Genomic DNA, 22,552 nt, shown 5'->3' on the forward strand with positions numbered 1-22,552 from the left:
AACAAGATACTGTGAAGTACTTGCTTTGAATATTGTTGCCCAATACTGATATGAAATGGTTCAGTAAAAAGGTGTTAAACCACCCGAATTTGGTTTTCCAGCTCCTCCCAGTAATCCAGCTACATCCCCTTCCTTACATTCAGTCCATGAGAGAATCTGGTCATCTTTTTATAACCCTGCCTATAACTATTCAAGTTGATTTCTGTTACTTACAACTTAAATGTTTTAGCTAGCATGAAAACGTATAGGAAGATACACTGAAAATCAAAATCCTACATTCAAATGAAGAACAGAAGTCTTTGGATGCCTGCTTAACAGGACATATGATAATAAAACTTGTGAGCATCTCACCCCATCATGGTGCCTACCCTTGCTTACACCCTATAATGTCATCAAATTTTTGTGTGGGCAACTTGAAAGCCAAAACCAGCTCTTGCTTGCTGTGGTATTTCCCCAGTACCCAGACCAGTGCCAGACACAGAATATACACTTAAGTGGTTTTCATTTATTTTTGCACTTGTGTCAGTCTCATCAGATGCTGGACACAGTCATCTCTCCACTGTTATGTGATTACCCAATGGATATATTGGCTTGGCTCCCTCTGCCTTTTAAGTGGAAGAACTGTCCACCTGCACTTCTAATGGAATGGAAAAGTCGAAATGCAAATTTTGAATTGAAAGGGGATGTTTAGAATTACATTATTCAAGTAAATGCCATGCTACATTTCCATGCATAAATGGGAATTTGTATGTGCATTCCCTAGTCTCTTTAATCTCCCCCTCACCTTTTCATATAGATCTGACTCACAACTCTCAGTAACACATCACTGAGCATTGCTAATACTCAAGAAATATCAATTAAGTGAATAAATAAATGAATTACTTGATTAAATCTAAGGCTTTAAGAGTCTCCACTTGACTTTACAAAGACTACAGCACTACTGACCTATTCGCAGGTCCTGGAAGTTTCTTGCACTCTTTCTGGTCCCTTGGTCTGAGACAACTTCCTAGCACTTACATGACCACATAAAACACCAACACTGAATTCAGCTGTCAAAGTGAGAAGACTTTCTCGTACTATCTTTCCTCGAGTTTTATTGAAAATGTATCTTTTTGTCTTGCCTTCTGTGTTGCTGTCAAAACGTCTGATGCCAATCTGAATTTCTTCTTTGTAAGTGATAAGGTCTTTTTGTCTTGAAGTCATGACAGTAGTTTTATTTAAAATTTAATAATTTTACCAGGATCTACCACAGCACTGACTTTACTGGTCAATTTTCCCAGATTTATGATAAGCCCACTCAGTATGCAGATTTGGATTTTGATATTTTGCATTTCCTTTTTAAGTTCTGAAATAGAATTCACGTACAATTTATCTGTTTAAAAGACCTCCTTCAGGGATCCCTGGGTGGCGCAGTGGTTTGGCGCCTGCCTTTGGCCCAGGGCGCGATCCTGGAGACCCGGGATCGAATCCCACATCGGGCTCCCGGTGCATGGAGCCTGCTTCTTCCTCCGCCTGTGTCTCTGCCTCTCTCTCTCTCTCTGTGACTATCATAAATAAATAAAAATCAAAAAAAAAAAATTAAAAGACCTCCTTCAATGGTTTGGGTGGGTATATTACTAAGTTTTGGTAAAGTCGTTAACATAAAATTTGCCACTTAAACCATTTAAATGTGTGTAATTCAGCGGCATTAATTACATTCGCGATGTTGTACCTCCACCACCATTTTCAAAACTTTCTCATCACACCAGAAACCCTGCAAACATTAAACAATGACTCCTTATTCTTTTAGCCCTTAGTCCATTAACCTCTAATCGATTTGTCTTTATGAATTTGATTACTATACATATTTCATACAAGTAGAATCACAGAATATTTGTCCATTTGTGTCTATTTTACTAAGTAAAACATTTTCAAGCTCATCCATGTTGTGGCACGCACCAGGACCACATTCCTTTCCACAGCTAATAACATTCCACTGCATTTATGTGCTAAATTTTGTTTATCCATTCATATGTTAATAGGCATTAGTTGCTTCTGCCTTTTGACTGTTGTGAAAATTGCCACAATGAACACTGGTAGGCAACAATCTGTCCAAGACTCTGTCTTTTATTCCTCTGAGTATATACCTGTGAGTAGAATTGCTGGGTCATTTGTTTTTTGACAAATGACTAAACCTCTCCATAGCAGCTATGTCATTTAAATTCCCACCAGCAATGTACAAGGGTACATTAACTTCTCCACATTCTCACCAACAGTTATTTTCCTTTTTAAATCATAGTCACCCTGATGGAATGAAGTGGTATTTGTAATTCAGATTTGCATTTCCTTAAAGAATGTTGAGGATCTTCACACATTCTATTTAGACATTTCTCAGAAGATGAATGTCCAAACAATTTGCCCATTTTTGAACAGAGTTTGTTATACAGTTGTAGAAGTTCTTTATTCTGGACATTTAACTCATACTAGATATGGGACTTACAAATGTTTACACTTAAGACACCCTGAGCAACACATGAAGACTTAGGCGGCAACATGGGAAGAAATAGTGCCATTTGGAAGAGCAACAAAGAATCTGAGCTCAAGAAATCTGAGGGGCCACCTAAGCCAAATCCCACATTCAGGGGCCCCATGAATACCAACCATGAACCTGAACCTCTCACCCTAATCCACACCCTAAACTCAGTCCTCGGGGCAGGTCTCCACACTGCCAGCACATAAGATGCTGCAAACTCCCTAACCTAAGATCAGATTGTGACCTGACCCAGCCCTAAAGCCTGGCTTTAAACCCAGAGAGATTTGGGACACACGAGGGACACCAGAAGATTCGGCCAGCAATATAGGAGGAAATTGTGCAAAAGAGCAGCAAAGAACCTGATCTACAGAAATTAGAGGGCCCACCTGAGCCAGGCCTCAAGTTTAGCGACCCCTGAACACTAACCTTCAGCCTGAGCCTCACCTTAACTCTCACCCTCAACTCAATACTCTGGCCAGGTCTCCACACTCCTGGGACCTAACCCTAGTTTAGGTTCTAGCCCAACCCTGCTCCAAAGCCTAGCTTCAAACAACGGGGGATTTAGGGCACATAAGGGATACCAGAATCCTAGGCAAGCAACACAGGAGTAAATCATGCCATTTGGAGGAGGAGAAAGAGCCTGAGCTGGAGGCTCAGGGACCAAATCCAAGGAAAACCTGAACCAAACCACAACCTCAGAGCTCCCCTGAACAACAATCCAGAGATTGAGACTCACCCTAACCCTTATCCTCAACTCAGCCCTCCGGGGATGTCTCCACACTGCAAGCCTTTAAGACCCTCCAAGCTCCTGGGCCCTAACCCTAACCTTAGATTCAGCCACAAAGCCTAGGTCTGAACCTGAAGGAACCTGGGACACCTGAAGGACACCAAAAGACTTGGCAAGCAAGAAAGGTGGAAATCTTGCCATTTGGAAGAGCCACAAAGAGCCTGAGCTGGAGAAATTTGAACCAAGCCCCAAGTTCAGAGGCCCCATGAACACTAACCATGACTTTGAGCCTCACCCTAACCCTTGCCTTTAACTCAGCCCTCCAAACTGTCTCCACACGGCCAGCAGATAGGACCCTGCGTGCTCCTTGACCCTGACCCTAATGCTAGATTGGGTTCTACCCAACCATTCCACAAAGCCTGGCTCCAAACCCCAAGGGTATTGGGACACCTGGAGGATACCAGAAGACTCCACAAGCAACACAGCTGTAATGATACCATTCAGAAGAGTGGCAAAGAGCCAGAGCTGGAGAAATCTGAGGGACTACTTGAGCCAAGCCCCAAGTTCAGGGGACCCCAGAACACCAACCAAGAACTGAGCCTCACCCTGACCCTCACCCTCAACTCAATTATTGGCACAGGTCACCACACTGCAGACGAACAGTACCCTCCACACTCCTGGGCCCTAACCCTACCTCTATATTGGGTTCTGACCCCATGCAGACCCAAAGCCTGCCTCTGAACCAGAGGGATTTGGGGCACCTAAGCAAAAGAGGAGGAAATCGTGCCATTTGGAAGAGCCAAAAAGAGCCTCAGCTGTAGAAATCTGGTCATACTGGTTCAAGGTGGGGTCAGGCTTGACGAATACTTTCTAAAAAACTTACTATTTGAGTCTAAATATTCCAGATGTATAGCTGTTTATTAAACCAGAGATCTGAAGAGAACCCTAAGCTACTTACTTCATTAAGCCTCACCTTTCCCTCCCCACCAATGAGACTGCAGGGCCACAATGTCCTGTTCTAATCCTTCTGACCAAGTCGAGTTTGGCACAATCATTTAACCTCTGGTCAAATAAAGAGGTGATAGAGGTCTCCTAGGTGATATTGAAACAAAATATTTACAACATCACAGGGCCTGGCTGCAGTATCTGTTCAAAAGATGGCAATTCTTGGTCCTTTTTCTCAACTATGCCCTCTACTCCACTTCTGCTGTTTCACCTGACTCCACATCACTGTCAGTTCCCAAATAAGAAAGAGACCCAGCAGCACTTCCAACCAGGCTAGCAGTCCTCTGCTATTGCAAAACATCCTCACACCTGTCCTTTAGGCCCTTCAGGCCTTCTCGGACCAGGTAACTCTACTTCTCAGCCATTTGGTGGCTCTGAAAAATCCAACATCTGCTTTAATATTTTTTTAACGAAATGCACATTTAATTCAAAGAGCTTAAGAGTAATATTAAATATGAAAGCACTAATATATTGTGGTCATTCATTGTTTCCTTCAACAGATAGTTACTAATATGGGTGAGGTGCTGTGCTAAGTCCTAAAGATACTGCTATAGGGAATATCCCTGTCATCTTGGGAGAAAGGTACGAACATTTAACCGAATAAAGTGATAAATGTGAAGAAAATAGAAGAGTAAAGGGAATAGTGTACAATGTAGTGGGAGGGTCCCTACTTTATGTAGTTTCATTGACGAGACAGCATTTGAATAAGGAAAGTGAGGAAGCAAGTCAAGAGAATATACAAGAGAAAGTATACTGGGCAGGACTAATGCAAAGGCCCTAGGGCAGGAGGAGCGTGTGTGATGTGTCCAACCAGTATCAAGGACTCAGATGTGACTAGGTCACAAGAGGCAGGGAAGTCTACGATGGAGGAGAATGGAAAAGCCATCAAGGAGCTAGAGTACCATGGATTTTCAAGCATGCTATGGACTCAATCTTTCACTCTAAGTGAGATGGGAAGTTTTGAGTCAAGGATTGTAAGGCCCTCATTTAAGTGATTTCTCTGGTTCAGGAGGTGAGAAAGGACTAGGAACAGGGATGAAGCAACACTGGAATCAGAGAAGCCTGTTGCAGACTGTTTTAACAATACATAGGAGAGATGTTAGTGGTTTGGAGCAGGCTGGTGGTTGTTTAAGTGGTGAAAAGTGGTCAGATTCTAGATATATTATAAAGATTAACAGAATTTGCTCATGGCATTATAGTTCGAGTATGGCACAAAGTAAGGAAAGGTTACTCCAGCTGATGGTCCAATTGATTACTGATGGCCTAATAATCCAGTGAAGAATAATTTTCAAGGAGAGAATAACAAATTATGTCAAATGCAGCTGATAGGCCAAGTAGGATGAAGACAAAGAATCAACCCTTGGAATTGGCAACATGCAGGTTTTGGGAGACTTTAATGTTTCTTTGGTACCATGACGGGATGAAACCTGACTAGGATGGATTCAGAAGAAAATGCAAGGTAGGAAATGAAGATGAGCATTTACAAGCTTTCCTGGAAATTTTCTTATAATTAGAGAAATAGGGGCATCAGCTGGAAATGGGTTTGGGATTAAACAAAGGTTTTTATTTATGTATGATGGATTTATTCAAAGTATTTATGCTGCTTGAGAGTCCTGTTGAGGGGAAAAACTGATGCTATTGGAGGTGTTTCAACTGACATCCTGAACAAGGAATTCTCTGCAAAGGAAGGGGAATGGCCCTAGACATGAACATGGTGAGGATGCACAGAAATAGAGAATGCAGAGTCCATGGTACAGAAGCAGATAGGCTAGTAGAGGTGGTGAGGAAGAGCCAGTAAGGTTCTCTTTTGATTATTTTCTGGGTCAGACAAGGAGGTAAGCTCATCAGCAATATGTGAGAGAGAGGACGAGGTGTCAAGGATATGCGGAGGAGATGTGGAGTTATCACCTCACTGAAGAGGAGCCTATGATGGATTTGGAGCCGTACAGGCCTGAGTTTCAATGTCACCTCAAACCTGCCTCCCTCCCTTATCAGATCTAGAAATTAGCCCTCCCTGTGCCTACCTCTTTGTGGTCAAAATGGAAATGAAGAGGCCTTAAAAACATCTGTTCCCGCATCTCACAGGCTTGTTCTGAACATTCAGTGAGACACCGTATGTAAGCTCCCAATACATGGACATCTGATCAATAGGTGTTCCTTCTCTACTTTGTCCCTTCTTACTTTCTGCCCTCCATTTCCCTCTTAACTAAAGTATATTTGGGTGAAGATGATCTAAATGTGTATTGGCAATCCAAAAAGTAAGGAATGAAATGATCCTTCACCTTTTCCTGGCTCTTCTGGATCCCCTTGGATTCTAACACCCCTAACACCCAACCTAACTTGTCAGCCAAGCAACCAATGGGTATTTGAGAACCTACTAGGTACCAAAAGCTGTGTGTGCTGGGGTACAAGTGGGCACAAAAAAATATAAGGGTTTTTTTCCTATTAAATAACCTTACAGTACTGGAAAAGTGAAAATCACAAGATTATTCCCCCTCCCCACACACATACATGCAACTGTGCTAATACACAAATACTGTCTATCCTTGAGACCTAGCTTCTAAGCAAATAATCACAGACTGAGGCCACCCAGGCACCAAATTCAAAGTCCTCATTTTGCATGATGCCAAAAGAGAAGGGAAGTACTTGAAGGTTACAAAGTTGAGTAGTAGAGCAAGAGCTAGGAACCAAGCTTTCTCACCTACTCGCTAGGAGTCAGTGAATTTTATTTCATAACATTTTCCATCTTTTCCTTTTACTATTGCTACTATTACTACTAGATATATTATGAAGATTATTTACTGGTAATAAAAACCATGACTAAGTGCTTACTATGTGCCAAACATGGATCTATATATCTTCTATGTATTCAAATAAAAAAAAATCCTAGATCGTGGGTTTAACAAATGAAGAAACTGTGGCCCAATTAAAGTAGGGAAAGGGAAACCAGTGGAAATGGATCTGGATATGAACACAGCAATCAGGCTCTCATCTAAAGCCTCACTCAAAACACTCTTTATTCTTCCCACTTCCCCAGAAGTCAATTGTCCCATATTCAAATCCTCTAACAGCTGACCTGTGTCTTTGCTTCTGTTAGGGCCCTGAGCATTTCATGTCTTAGAGTTATGGGTTCATCCCAATCTCTTCAGTGTTGTGGAAAGAATACTAGACATGAGCTCTTCAAAAGGCCTAGAATTCTCTCTGTTGTCCAACATGGCCACTTACATAAAGGATTCCTTCTCTTATTTGTTAATTTACTTAATTCAACAAATGCTCAAGCAAGTATCCAGCTATGTGCTGGGGACACAGCATTAAAATGAGATAAGTTAAGTTGCTAATACTCTTCACTGGAGATGAGGGGTATTGGTCAGGAAAACACAACCCCATAAAATTTTCAGCGGTAGACAATCAAGATGATTTCACGTGGTGGAAGTCCTTCAGAGACAATAAAAGAGGAGATGATTGACCTGATGAAGACTCATCAGCAACAGTCAGCCCACCTCTCTCTCAAACCTCAGGCACAAGACCTTCCAAAGAAATTTCCGATATAAATGCCACTACCATTCTCTTTTTTCTTAACAACCAGTGTCAGATTATCTTGGACACAAATAACAGAATTTACTCTTACCAATATTGTGCTCTGAGTAGCAAAACACAAAAGCCAAATGATCGGCCTTTTCATCTACGTCCCTTAGCACCATTTTGACAGTTTCTTCTTTTGTGACCACATAGTTAGGTTTTGCAAGGGACTTATCCTAGAGCCCACCTTACAGAGCCTAAGTAATTTGTAATTAGAGGGGATCTCATCTGTATTCCATAAGATTCTAGGTGGAGATAAATGGAAGAGGAGGTCCTACAGGATCAACTTTGAATGATCATTGTTGGATCTGGTCCTCCTATCAGATATGCCTCTCACTAACTGTGCTGGAGAACTGGGTGAGGATGCAGAGTCCTCTCTGGAGACCTACAAGCTCTATCCTCAAAACTTTCTGCTTTCCCCAAGCTCCTGGCTCACTGTGCCCAATTTACGCTGTTTCTTTTGGCTGAGTTAGGAGGACAATTGCCACCTCACTTTTACTGATGAGCAACCCAGCACTCAGAGATTAAGAAACTTGCCCAAGGATGCAAGCTACGAGGTGGTAAAGCCAGACAGTGATCCGAGGTCTTTGATATTGAACCCGTAACAATCAGGATCTCGGTTGGAAATATAGAGGTTTGGCAATTTGAAGCGAATAAGTTATTTATCAAAGTATGAACAGAGAGTAGATAAACCACAAGGGATGGTGTACCAACACAGAGTTTATAAAGGGGAGCTAGGGAATCTCTTTTCTGGGCACGAAAAGGCAGGGAACCCATACAGGGCCATCGGATAGGGCCTGTGGCTTTCAGTCAAGAAGCTCCATCAGCCCAAGGTGACCCCATTGAGAAAGAGCTCAGGAAACAGACATCCTGTCCTCTCTTGCCTCTCTTTCACCTCAGGTCTGTTCTTCCTGCTGAAGAAACTCAAAGAATCTGGATGATGTAGAAACCTGCTGATGCAACCCGTGGTCAGCCTGCCAGGACACAGTGGAGTGGAAAAGGGAGGGGAGAGAAGGGTTTTGAAGAAGCACATGGAAGATACTCAGCCCAGACTTCAACAAGCCTTTTCCCACCATCCCACTGCCTCTCCCCCTTAAGCGAAGACTGGAGCCAATACCTAAGCACACTCCCTTCTGAAGGTGACAATATAGTTGATCCTCATGATTGCTCATCTTGCAAGGTTCAGATCGCCTTTTTCACACAGCACTTAGCAAGGATGAACTTTAGGGCAAAGCTCAGTCACATAATTTGTATGTTGAACAGTTTCACAGATTCTATCAATGTTGTTTCTATTCTTCACTGAAATCCAGAATCCAGATGTCAGAGTTACTCCAAGTGAAGCACTAGACCCATCCACAAATGTCGATTCCATTGTTCCCTGGCTTGAACTCTAGTGAGTTAAGCAGCATCCCACCAAGCTGGGGATGCCATCTGCAGCTTAAGCATAGCAAGAAAACAAGATCCAAGTACAGGAAGGAATCACCATCAGGCAATCAGTGAAAACCAAGGTTTGGATCTTCCCTAAGGGCAGGAAAGGGCTATCCTGCCAGGGGGTATGCCATGGGCTAGTGCTGGCAGGAGTGCCCTGAAGCTCTGAGGTCAGTAAACAGAAGGAAACCAAATGAGTTTCCAAACTGATTATGTAAAGCAGCAGGCATCAAAAGCCAGGAATCAGTGAGCCAAGAACCCAAGAGCTGGGAGCATATGAAGTGAGAAGGGGAAGGCAGGCCCTGGGAGAAGCTACAATCAGGCACTGGCTTCAGTGGGACTGCCATGGCACTGCATGTGGGACGGGCAGCAGCAACAGGTCCAAGCCTGGTTTCCCAGAGCAAAGCCTTAACAGGAGCTGCCCTGCCCACCAGGGTTGATGGACTCAAGGTAGGAACCACACTGGCAACTTTCCATCCACTCATATTCTTTCCTTTGTTTGATCACAGCCTTAAAGACACCCTGATGGCAGGAATAGAGGAGTACATAGATAACTCCCAATTCACCAGATACTGATATCACCTCCTTGGATTTGTCCTATTCGCTTCTGCTCTGCTCAGACACAGAAGAACCATCACTACCAAATTCATCAGCAGCAAGCACCATGGAGGTATGTATTGAACTCTTTCTGGGCACAGCTCTAAACTGTTGATAAACTGGGGCCACTGTTGACAGCCTATCCAAGAACCCAAGAACAATTTCCACCTCTTTGCTCAAAGTACCTCAGAGTTTTGTTGGAGCAACGTGCCCACACCATGGAAAGAATGGTTAGTCTGTGACAATCACAGCAATGCTCTTCCCCTTTTCCAGTGGAAAGCACCTAGAGACAATGCTGAGGAGAACAGAGGAGGATATAAAGGATACATTGGTCCCACCAAGATGACCAGAGCACAAACTCCTCTCAGGCATGGCCTCATCCCAACTTCTTTAAGTGACCATTATATATCTATACAACTAAAGCCACTATTCTTGCAGCCAGTAGTGTCCTAAAACATGTGCATGGTTCTATTTAATTCTGGTTAACTAGTGAGGAAGGCATTATCTTTATCTTGGGATTAAGGCATAGGGAAGCTAAGTAAGTTTGCCAAGAATCCTATAACTCGAGTCAGAGGTGAAGTTGAAATCCAAGGTTGTCCAACTCCAAAACCTTGTGTTCTTAACCACTAAACTATACCTTCTCTCATTGCCTTTACCTAATGCCTGACCCAGGACAGCACCAGCTCCACTGTAGTCACCCAAAAGAACAGCATTATCCCCATGCTCGGATGCTCTGATCCTCATCACATACCCACTTCAATCTTGCAACCCCCATATCTCAGCAGAGGCTAATTGCCATGATCTCCCCCAGCTACACAGCTGACACAGGACATGCTGATCAAAGGCAGTGGCTCTTGGCTCCCTGCCATGTTTCTATGGTCACTGTTGTGTAGAGCCTAAAGCAGGAGGCTACAGGCCTGCAGGCGAATATTGCTACATACACTGCCTGAACACAGAACCGTCCAGACTATCCTACAAAAAACAAAAGCCCTCCTCCCTCCCTATTATGTTCCTTCTCCACACCAATAATGCGGCAAGGCTTTATCCTGTTAAATGATAAAGCAACTGAAGAATAATACATATAGTGCCACCTCATCTTTCAGAGAAAAAAAAAATGTGTGTATATGCAAAGAGAAAAACCTAGAAAACAGAAATACAACTGCTAACGATCACCTCTGTGCAATAGAATTAAGAGTAGGGTGGTAAGTATTGTATGGTTTTAGATAGCTTTCACCTTTCTGTTTTTATGTTACTCTAGTACTGTAACAATATTATGTAATTTACATAGGAAGTACATTGATAAATCAGATTATTCTATCGTAGAAGCTAAAAAAAAAATCTATACTATAAATTTTTATCCCAATCTTCACATACTTCACCAGAATTTCTGTCCTCCTTGTACACATTTTGTGAATCTGGCAAGCACCTTTTAGGATTTGAAAATATTAAAGGAAAGAAAAAAATCCATTAGGCTTCACAATAAGGCTATACCAATATGGCATCAAATTCGTTTTTAAAAAATACAAAACCCTGCCCACAGGGCTTAATTTAATGTGCTTGATAGGAGGCCCTTATTCTGAGCCTCTAATGCAGTTTCAAGAGGCAGAGCAACAGAATTTTATAATGGTGATATAGCCACCTTACAGGACCAACACATATACCACCCAATTATGTCTGCTTCCCAGCAGAGGGGGCACATTGGCCCTTAATCCTACCCGTGATGGGTTTATGTTCATATCCTATGTGTAAATCACCTACACTCATTCATGCCTGCCAGAGCTCCTGCGGACACAGGACACATGTAAATTCAACTTGAGAATGAGGCATGGTTCACCTTGTGCTGTGAATCAGACCAGGAAATCACCAAAAGCCTTTTAGAGATTAACTGCCTTCCTCAAGGAAATAATCCTCAGAAGTTCAAAGCAGAAATACTAGGATTATTTCAACTTCACCATTCCTTGTGCCTGATATTTACAGAGTGTGTGGAAATTTGCAACACAGTCTATGCAAGTTCCCACTGGATCCTCTCTTCAATCCTGTAAAGTAGAACGGGAAGAAATGATGCCCATTCAGTCCAGAGAGGTGACTAAGGCGAAGAACAAGGGGACTTAACAAACGGAACCATCTAGAATGCTAAGATCACAGATCAGAAGCCACAAATACAGACCCCCCCCCCCCAAAAAAAAACCCATAACTCTTCATTTGTTCATGTGTTCAGGTATTCACAAGTATTTGTTGACTATGTATTATGACAGCTTTATAACGTGCATTGGGGATACAGCAGTGAGTTCTCAAGGTGCTTACAGCCTGTAGGGAAAGCAGACATCAAGGAAATGATCAAAAACTCCTCTGCAGGAAAATGAGTACTATTTTACAGTCAAAGTATCAGACACAAGAAACGTCCTTTGTCCTGAAGATTAAGGGTAAGGAAGATTGAGCTTGATATTCCAGAAATGGCACGTACAGGGGTCCTGTGGCATACATGAAGATGGTCTCCCTTAAGGAACTGAAAGAACTTGAGGTCAGAGAAGGAGGAAAAGCAGTGCAAGAGGAAACTGAAGAAGGAAACTTGGACCAAAGTATGCAAAAATTTTTAAAAGCTATATTAAGGATTGTGACCTTAATCCTAAAATTTACAGGAAGCCATTAAATGCACTTACCTACATGTTTGGGTGGGAAGGGAGGATGGTAATCAGGTTTTCAAAGTCAAGTCCTTATATGTCACCCCAATATCTATGAAAAATTGCTACCAGTGAAAATTACTCTGAATCCAAGGTGCTCACCTACTTCCTGTGCCTCGCTCTTATTAGCTCCTGCAAGCTCTAGTATGTATCTAATTAGCTACTAATACAAGTAGCAATAATGACAGATGTCCTCCTAAATGGGGTTTCCCCAGCCCCAACTCTATTTCACTGCCAGTAGTTTTTAATGAGACCTTGTGACTGCAAAGTCACCTAAAAGAACACAGAGTTTATCGCCTTGAATTCATGAATATCAGAATTTATATTTAAACAGTATAAAACCACCCATGTAACACTGGAGACTACTGTAATTCATCTCTCGCACATTTGAAGAAATGGCCAAATGGCTCATTTGCGGTCAGTCATGATTTAAGATTAGGTCCTTGGCCGTTACCCATCAGCACAGAGGTACATGCAAGCCATACAAATCACATGAGGATGATGGGCCATTCAAAGACCTGACTGGATATTCTCTCTGTGGTACTGAGACCATTAACCCATCTAACATTCAGATTCCAGGAAGGAAGGAGAGTCTAAAAATACCACTCTTGGAGAGTCTGAAGGCCAACAGTGGTTGGCACCACAATAAGGGCGGTTTTGGCTGACCACGGAAGTGGCCCCATGAGCCAATTAGCATCCCGAATCTTAGAAAGTAGCTCAGTAGCACATATAACTTGGCCTTTGTTTTTTTTCAGTTTATAGATGGCACATATTGTACTTTTTCTGTGAGAAGATACAAGTGTTCTCTTGTCACGTGAGGGTGTTTTAAAAATAAAAAGGAGGAGAAAAAAAAAAACAGATGATTGGTGGAGAAGACAAACCTCCGCAGGCTGGTTCCAGCCTGTGTAGACTTACTACGTACTCCTGGTTCAGGCCCTTTTCTTCTCAGCACCTCACAAGTCCCCACCTAGAAGATGCGAGCCTCTCTACTTCAGAGGATTACAGTGAAGATCAAGTGATTGGAGGAATCCTCTCCACAGGAACGCCAAACACTAATCTCAACTCGCTCATGACCAAGCAAGATAGTCTGAGCTTCACCTAGCGTGGTGCTGGGCCTCTGAGGCTTAATTGTCAAAGAACTCAAGACAAGGGAATCCTACATTCCCCAGCTCCTTCCTTGCCTGTGCTTTACAGACATCATCAGACCTGGAGAACAAGTATTAGCAAAAGTGCACAGAGTGAGTGAGTGAGTCAACTGCTTTGCTACCAGGAGGTCACAGCCTGGAGCGGTTTTCCTCCAGTGGAGATAAAATTCCATTCTAGTTAATGCAGGCATTCTGAGCGTCCCAAAGCAGGCAGCTGATGGCCCCAATTCCAAGCCTGTATGCTCCTGTGTGTGACACTGGCTGTCAGGAAAGTGATACCCTCCGACTAATAGACTCTAATGAGTAGAGATGCAGCCTGACATTCCTGAGGAAGAGTTACAGACAACCACATCACACAGATCTTTTAGAGAGAAGGGGATTTTCACTCTAATTGCCCAGGAAAACCCTCAAGTGAGGGCCAAGGCACATCAACCAACCAGCTGGCTTAGTGGCTCTGGAACTCCTGATGGGAGAAACACAAGAAATTAGGAGGACAAGCTGAGGAACCAAAAAAAAAAAAAAAATTAGGTTAGAGCAGGGAAAACAATATGCAGAAACCTTTTCCTGGGGATGGGGGAAAAAAAAAAGAAAGAAACCTTTTCCTTCCAAGCCTCCTCATCCTTGCACCATACTGCCATCAGACCCCCTACAAAAATTAAAATAAATAAATAAAGCAAACCAAACAGGTACAACTATACATCTGTTTTTTGTATCCAACCACTCTAGCTGCTTTTTGAGTTTCCAGAAAGAGGATTTACAATGGTGTAGAAAATCCATTCAATGACCACATTAGTACCGCTGGTCTAACCAAAAAAACTAATGCAGCATTTGGGTTGGTTTTTTTTTTTTTCTAATTAAAAAGTCCTCATGGTTCATGCATTTTTTATTCCCCAAGGTTCTAAACCAATGAGTGAATCATAAGAGGAGCAGAGACAATATATTCCTTAGAAAGGCAAGACTCCATCACCTGTATCATACTGGTTTGACTTTTCTCTCCTTGCTTTCCTTTTTTAAAAAATAACTGTGCATATCCATCAAGAAGACAATAAAATTGTAACAATAAAAGATGCAAGCATCGATATTTTTCCTACAAGAACATATTTATTTCTCTTGCAGCCCATTTCTCCTTCCATTTACCCGGTATAGACCCCTGTGCGTGCAATACAATGACAACTCAGGATGTGTCTGAAGGCATGTACATGTAATCACTGGCGTTGGAACTGTGGTCCTGTTTTCTTTCTATTCTAATACATCTTGGGTTCCATCTATGCAATAAAGTGCCTTCTTGTCAATCTACTCGGGTAGCCAACAAACCAGCAAATAAATAAAGGATAGATTCTAGTATATTTCTTTGTCTTCTCCATTTGCAGATCTAAAAGCACCAGAGTGCAACTCATTAAGCCCACTAGGGAACAGGAGGAAAAGATGAAGGTTCCTGAAAAGACAAAATTAGAAATAGGTCTGCTATGGATGTCATTAGAAGACATGGCAAAGTTAAACTGGGAACCTACCTAATGAGGTTGGAATGAGTAAGCCACAGGGCACATAACATGGGTAGAACTGAGAGGGGCTCAGTCAGAAGGAGATATTCAATACTCTAATGTCCCAGGGGCCCAACAGTTAAGCAGCCACTCTCCACTTTGCCCAGATTTCTATGACATTGGCCACCTGGGTCTTTTGATCCAATCTCCCTCATTATTTCTCTAGAGCTTGGCAGCAAAGGATTTTTCTTCCTTCAATGTTCAGAAGAAATGTTTTTCAACAGCACAACTATCCATCATCTGCTAGCTACAGTGCACTGCTCCATCTTGTATTAGATCTACCAAGGCGTTCGTTGCCAGGTCAGCCAGCATCCTGCAAAGGCTCCTTACTGCCACGTGTCTGGAGCAGAACACTCAAAGACACCAAGAGCACAAGATGGAGAGAACGAGAAGCCAACATCCCTTAGCATCATATAATGCATGTGCAGCATCTACTCCAGCAAGAGGAGAGACAAATGAGGGGAAAAAAAAAGATTGGGCATTTAGGGTAATTAGACTTTGCCTACCAACAGCTGTACTATCAACCCACCTATCAATTCAGATCATTGCAGGGACACCTGGGTGGCTCAGTGGTTGAGCATCTGCCTTCAGCTCAGGTCATAATCCTGGGGTCCAGGGATCAATTCCCACATCGGGCTCCCTGCAGGGAGCCTGCTTCTCTCTCTACCTATGTCTCTGCCTCTGTCTCTCATGAGTAAATAAAATCTTTAAAAAAAAAAAAAATTCAGATCATTGCAAACCCAAGGTGAAGACAGCAAACTGGGTTGCTCTCCAGGGTCCTGAAGATTGGGGGAGGGCACGCCCTAAGTAAATCAGGCACATGACCAGAAGATCAGAGTTAGAAGGAAACCTAAAGATCACCTGGTCCTATACTCCCTCACTGTATACCTAGAGAGCTAAGGCCTAGAGACAGTATGTTATTTCCCCAATATTATATGAATTTATTAATCTCTTTCAGCTGTAGTGTGTAGTCCAGAATATCTTTGTGCTTAAAAGCCAGATTTTCCAAGCAGAAAAGCAAAAACTATTTTGTTTAGGAATTTATAACAAGTGAGTTTCCTCACTCAGTAAAACTTTACCTGGCTTTCCATAGCTTCATAAAAGCTGTAATAATTTTGGCTTCTGAGATTGCGAGGGGGAAGCAAATTTCTGCACCTCTTCTCTCACACAAATAAAAAAAGGAAAGACACCAAGCTGCATTCTCAAGGCCCTGCCAGGATCAACAAAAGACCTTATCACAATGGAGAGGTTGTTTTCTTCCCTCTTCACCATAGTTACCTGTTTTTAAAGAGATTCTGCAATTACATATTTTTAAAGGGGCTCCACTGGTATAAAAACCATGCATTTTTGTGCTATACTACCAACCATGAGGCCAAAATTATTGGAGAGCATTGCTCAAGATTTGGCCATCAGAATAACTTCAAGGACAGGACTGTCCTCAAACCCTACATTGCACCATAGATCCGCAGGACACTAGGTCTTGATCCATGGGACATGAACTGTTTGTATACATGTGAAAATGTGACTATACTGAACTCATTTCCAATATTCTGTAACACCTCTCCTATATGATGGTATATAGGTCTGTATAGGTCTATAGTCCTTCATGATGCCATATAAAGCAGCTTGAAATTATCAAGCTTTTGTGCATCCTCCCTTGCTACATTCCTACAATGACCCTATGTTTGAAGAGTTGCTATGATTCCATTTTACAGATGCAAGCATGGTTCCTGTCAAACGAGTTAATGAACAAACTAAGACTCTTCAAGGAAAGTAAGACACAAATGGCCTGATTTCACACTCCTACATAATGTATGTAAATTACGTTTTATAAATGGAAAAACCAACACAAAGATTCAGCACTCTAGATTAAGCCACAGAGAAGAGCTCTTCCTTCCCTTTCCTTCCCTCCCCTCTCTCCTACCTCCCTCTCTGGCCCTCCCTGCAAGCTTTCCCTCAACTCAGATACCACTCATGCATATACCCTCCTCTCTCACCGGACTGTGACTGGCTTTGTAATGCTTACAAGATGAACCTCATTCCCCACTGAGTTCTCTCTCATGTGACTGGTACAGAATCAAATCACACAGTGACAAAACTGTAAAGCTGCAGAAATTGTAATGCATTTTCACCTGGGATGGTAAGACAGAGGCTATTCCACATCTCCAGCTCTGCCTCCTGTGATCTACCAAACCTGAGCACCTCCACCAGGAATCCAGCAATCCGTCACATACAGCCTTACGACATCTCTCGCATCGGTGCCTTATACTGTTACTTATATTTACCCACAGGTATATCCTCTCAAGTTCATTTATCTCTTCTTCTGGACAGAAGATCTGGAGCTGCTGGTTATTTGGAGATGAGGCATATGCTGCTTTGTCAATTTTATCTCCATTTCAGTAAATTGTGCGCATGTGTTCCTGTTTGTGAAGTGAAAAATCAGTCGAAAAACCAGGATGATTGAGTGTTGGCCAGGATCTCTTGGAAGCTGTGGCGTTTCAGAGCCCTCTCTTAATTCTCCCCTCCTTACTATAGCAAAAACTTTATAAAAATCAACATAGAATGGTATACACGTGCCTGAACTACCATAAGGAATTTAGGTTTAATAAGATGTTTGTAAATACTCTAGGAGCTCCCTGGGAAGTAAATGCCATATCAACATATTTCATTATGAAAAAAACTAGAGAAACAGATGCTCATATCCTGAAGTTACTCTGAAATATTAGACAAAAATGTTGAATTACTGACTTGTTCAGTGATTTATAGTAAGTTTTCTCTAATTCTGTATGCTCAAGATCAGTTGTATGCAAAAATTCAATATGCTCTGCAGTAAACAGCATGTATTAAAAGGAAAATGTGTTTCTGATCTCGACTGTAGCCATTAACTTCCTGTCAGTGTACAATCAAGCTGCACATGTGTACACACTTGTACAAGTCTGAACAAACGAGGGTTCAGAGCTTTGTTGCAATAGGACTGTGTGAGAGACTTTTTCCAGCAGTGAGGCAATAAGAGGTTGGCTTAAAGTAGGGACACCTGCATATTGCACAAGGCGCTGGCCTAGGGCTGGATGAATGTGCCATTTGAATGATAAACATTCTGAGTCTGTCCCTTAACTACTGAGAAGCTCAGTTCCAGTTACTTCAAGATCAAGATGCTGGGAGTAACCATTTTCAGTTCTCTCCACTGCTCTGAGGCTGTCACAAACTGTCAAATCAGCCTACTAACAGGGCTTCAGCCCAACTCCATGCTTTCTCTATATCTGGGGACCAGAGCCAATCACTATGGGGGGGCCCTGGTTGTTTCAGAATTAAAAGTGACTGAACAAGCCATGAGCTTTCTGATGGCCAAGAACTCACTTTCTTTGCATCCTCCACAGCCTGGCAGAGAGCACGCCCAATACATTAATTTGATAAGTTGATTTAAAGTTACCAAAGAGGAGGAAAGAAAATCTTTTGTGGTAAATAGAACACTTATGGGGCAGCCCGGGTGGCTCAGTGGTTTAGCGCTGCCTTCAGCCCAGGGCTTGATCCTGGAGACCTGGGATCGAGTCCCACGTTGGGCTCCCTGCATGGAGCTTGCTTCTCCCTCTGCCTGTGTCTCTGCCTCTCTCTCTCTTTCTCTGTCTCATGAATAAATAAATAAAATATTTTTAAAAAAATAGAACACTTATGCACTGAATCCCAGATGACAGTGGATTCTGGGCTCTGAGTAATGGGAACAGGCCACAGGGTGAGTGGAAAATGGACTGAGAGAACCTGAGGAAGGTTAGTGCAGACCTCATTCGTATCTTTGTTGGCAATTATTAGTATAAAGGCAGCTGGAGAAAAACCCAAAGCAATGGAGATAATCAGGCTGATCACCCAACTGAATGGTCCCTTTTCTGTTTCCAGCTTGAGGTAATCTGCTACCCAGACTTTGAGAGCTTCTAAAACTAGGCCCAGCTAAACAGCTGAAGCAGGAAGAGAAGTGTTAGTCTCCATAGCAAGCAGAAAGTGTAAAACGACCAACTAAAATAGTCACTTTTCTTGTGACAATTAGTGTAATTAGGTCTGAAAAGACTGTTTCTCAATTCTAATCTTAAAAAGGTGGAAATCTCACCTATCTCACCACATATCAGTTCCTCAGAACAATGAAATTGCCCAGGAAATCTTCCTATTTTAAATGTTTTTATGGTTCTGGAAACTTCTATAGCATTTCTCTCCTGGGAATAATCCCTTGTGTGCTTGTGGCTATGTTCTGGAAAGTATAGGTCATTAACACTTTACAGAAGTGGTGTGCAGGGATAGAAAGATGAAAGCTTGGGAGTCAGATCTCGGTTCAAAATTTTGGCACGTATTTTACACAGGATTGAGACTAGGTATTTATCTGAGCCTTTCTAATTCCAAATCTGTAAAACAGGACTAATAAAATTGTCCCCACAGGACTATCCTAAGGAATATTATGGCCAGAAGGGTCCTGGCCTGTAGTAGATGCTCAATAAACAAAGGTCCCTTCCCCAGGCTAATGCAATGAGCTCCAATAGTAAGACTGCATATCTTACCAAATCACTCCAATGATCAGGAATCTAAGACGTGTGGGAGGAAAATACTAGAAAAAAGCAAACTGCTCACACTGAATCAGACTCTGGCCTTCCCTAGCTTCCAACTCCAGTGCAATGGTCCCCACTGCTGTGCTGAACAGCCCAACAGAATGTTCATGAAGCAGATTTGGGTCCAAATCCTAGTACAGCCACTTACTAGAAGCAGGACTGCAGGCATATAATGTCAGCTCCATTCCATCATTTTAAAACAAGTAACAGGGCAGTCCGGGTGGCTCAGCAGTTTAGCACCACCTTCAGCCCAGGGCGTGATCCTGGAGACCCGGGATCGAGTCCCACGTCAGGCTCCCTGCATGGAGCCTGCTTCTCCCTCTGCCTGTGTTTCTCTGTGTCTCTCATGAATAAATAAATAAAATCTTTAAAAAAATAAAACAAGTAACAACAGGAGTATGGGATGAATTCACCTATATAAAATGCTTAGCGCTATGCCAAGCACAAGTCAATACCCAATAAATATTATCACATCCCCGTTTATCACCTAGCCAGCAGAACTCCAGCGGGTGACAGGTTGAGGAAAAAATATACCTCTAAGGGGCAAAGCCATCAAAAAGAATCTCGGTAGTGTGAAATGCATAGCTTAAAGAGTAAAAATCAGCCTTTGTGACATTCACTCTTCGGGAGAGTGGCCTATATTAGTAGACCAGCAACTTGATACATGGACCAGAGCTTGCACCACTCTAGAATCAGCTAGTGCTGGCTAGGAAGAAACATGTAAAGAAGGTAACCCTGTGTTATAGGCTAGACACTACCCACTTTTTCCTTAATCTTTTCTTCTTCCTTCCCAGAGTCAGGGGTTGGGCTGGGGGGGGGGGGGGGTTCTCCTGCAGGTACTTGATTTTCCAAGGTCCCTCACTTATTCATTGCAGCCTAGCCGCTTCTCCAGCTTCCTCCCCCTTCCACCTAAACCAATGGTCTTCAAATACCATTCCAGGTACCAAGGCTAGATCACATGAAGAGTTGTTAAAAATACAGCTTCTCAGAAGTTTCCACCCTCAAGGAATCTGATCCAGCAAATCAGAGATGGGGCCTGGTGACCCAATTTTTTTTTATAAGTTCCCCAGTAATTCTTAGGTATCATCAGATTTGGGGATTACAGCAAAAATCAATTTTACCCCTCCTGCGGCCCAGTTGTTCCAGGCCTTTCTTTCCCCTGACTTATCTAAAAACCTCATTTGTATTTGGGCCCATGAATCATTAACCGGTGCCAACTTTACGTTCTCCTTCCAAGATCTTATATAAAGGACATGTTAGATCATGAACTAAAATAAAAAATTTCCAGAGAAATGAAGGGATATTCAGAATCCCCCTCAGTCTGTTCTTTATAAATGGAGCTAACCCTATAAAACACTGTGGGCTCCAGCTCTCCTATCCTCTACCCACTTTCCTGGTAGAAAGGCCAATGTAGCCAAGAAGGACATTCAGCATTTGAAAATTGGGAGACAAAGAGGTACCATCAATGTGCAGAGTCAACAGTGAACACTGGACTGCGCACCAAAGGCCAGGCGCCACCCAGGGCACCTTAGCTTATCTCATTCAGCATTCCCATCTATGAGTAAGTATTATCCCAGTTTACAAATTGAAAAATGGAGATGCAAAGAAATTTACTTGCCCAAATTCAGAGCGGACAAGTGGCTGAGCAGGACAGAAAAGAATGTTTCATAGGAACCAGAGCATCTGTGAGAGTGTGAAACATTAGATTCCCCAGAGAGAATATTCGGGAAAAAAAGAAGACAAAACTTGCAAAAGGAGGAAGAAAGAAATTGCATAGCAAGAAACCAGCAGTGCCCTCCAGACTTTTCAGGTGGGAATTACTAAAACTAGAGCTTTGAGGCGTCTTTCTGACCTGTGGCATAGGACGTGCGGGGCCTTTCTGCTCTCCCATTTGGGCTGATACAGATGGGAGCAGGGCAACAAGAAGACTGCTCCCTGGACTGGAGTTCTAAAAAACTGAAAGAACCAATGAGCTCTTGAAGATGGCAAAGTGGCTGAGGTGGGCTTTATCCAGGCTGCCCAAGTTAGGACAATAGGGTCAAAGAAGCCAGTGGTCCTACGGAAACTTTGTCCAGGCACACTTATAATCTGAAACCACAATTCTTCCCCTAGTCCAGAAAGCATCTTAAGTAAATCAAAATGCACCAAGACCCATTTCAAGGTGTCAGAACTTCCCTTAAGCCTGAGACTCATTTCTGTTCTCTGCCCTTCTAGTCCTTTTCCAAAACACTCTGCAGAGCTAGAATTGCAATTGAATACCTCCTCCTCAGAAACGTAGTCTGGAGCTGACTGACCTTGGATTGTTTTTCCTCCTGTTCAGTTTCGGAAAGGAGGTTGTCCCCAGCACACCTGTTCTTTATCCTGGGCCTAATGGAACAAGTCCTATGCCTGAACAGTCATTTTTAATTTCGACACTATCGTTAAGAACCAACACTTAATTCATGGGCGCTGCTAGCAATGCAAGAACTTCCTCTGTAAGATGACTTTCCATTAGGATTTTCATCAGATTTTTAAAGAGATCAAAACATTCTCCTCAACCACCATTAGCCAGTTGTCCAGCCAGAAATGATCCAATGGAGACCGACAGTCTGTTTTCAGCTTGAAATAAACCTGATTCCAGTGACACACATGGGGGATGAGGTCTCCCTCCCACCCCAATTCACAATGCCTGATGAAATCCCCCAGGTCTCACAAATACGCTTGCCATCCACTGGCAAGCCGAAAGGCTCATTCCTCTGCAGAGAATGG

At 42.7% G+C, this 22,552-nt stretch overlaps 1 protein-coding gene across 2 annotated transcripts in view; it reads right to left on the reverse strand.

Moving 5' to 3' along the window:
• NELL1 (neural EGFL like 1) overlaps positions 1–22,552 on the reverse strand; it is an 805,991-nt gene that overhangs the window by 659,289 nt on the left and 124,150 nt on the right. The window lies entirely within an intron of this gene.

The sequence above is a fragment of the Vulpes vulpes genome, chromosome 11, assembly GCF_048418805.1.
Source record: "Vulpes vulpes isolate BD-2025 chromosome 11, VulVul3, whole genome shotgun sequence".
Lineage (NCBI taxonomy): Eukaryota > Metazoa > Chordata > Mammalia > Carnivora > Canidae > Vulpes > Vulpes vulpes.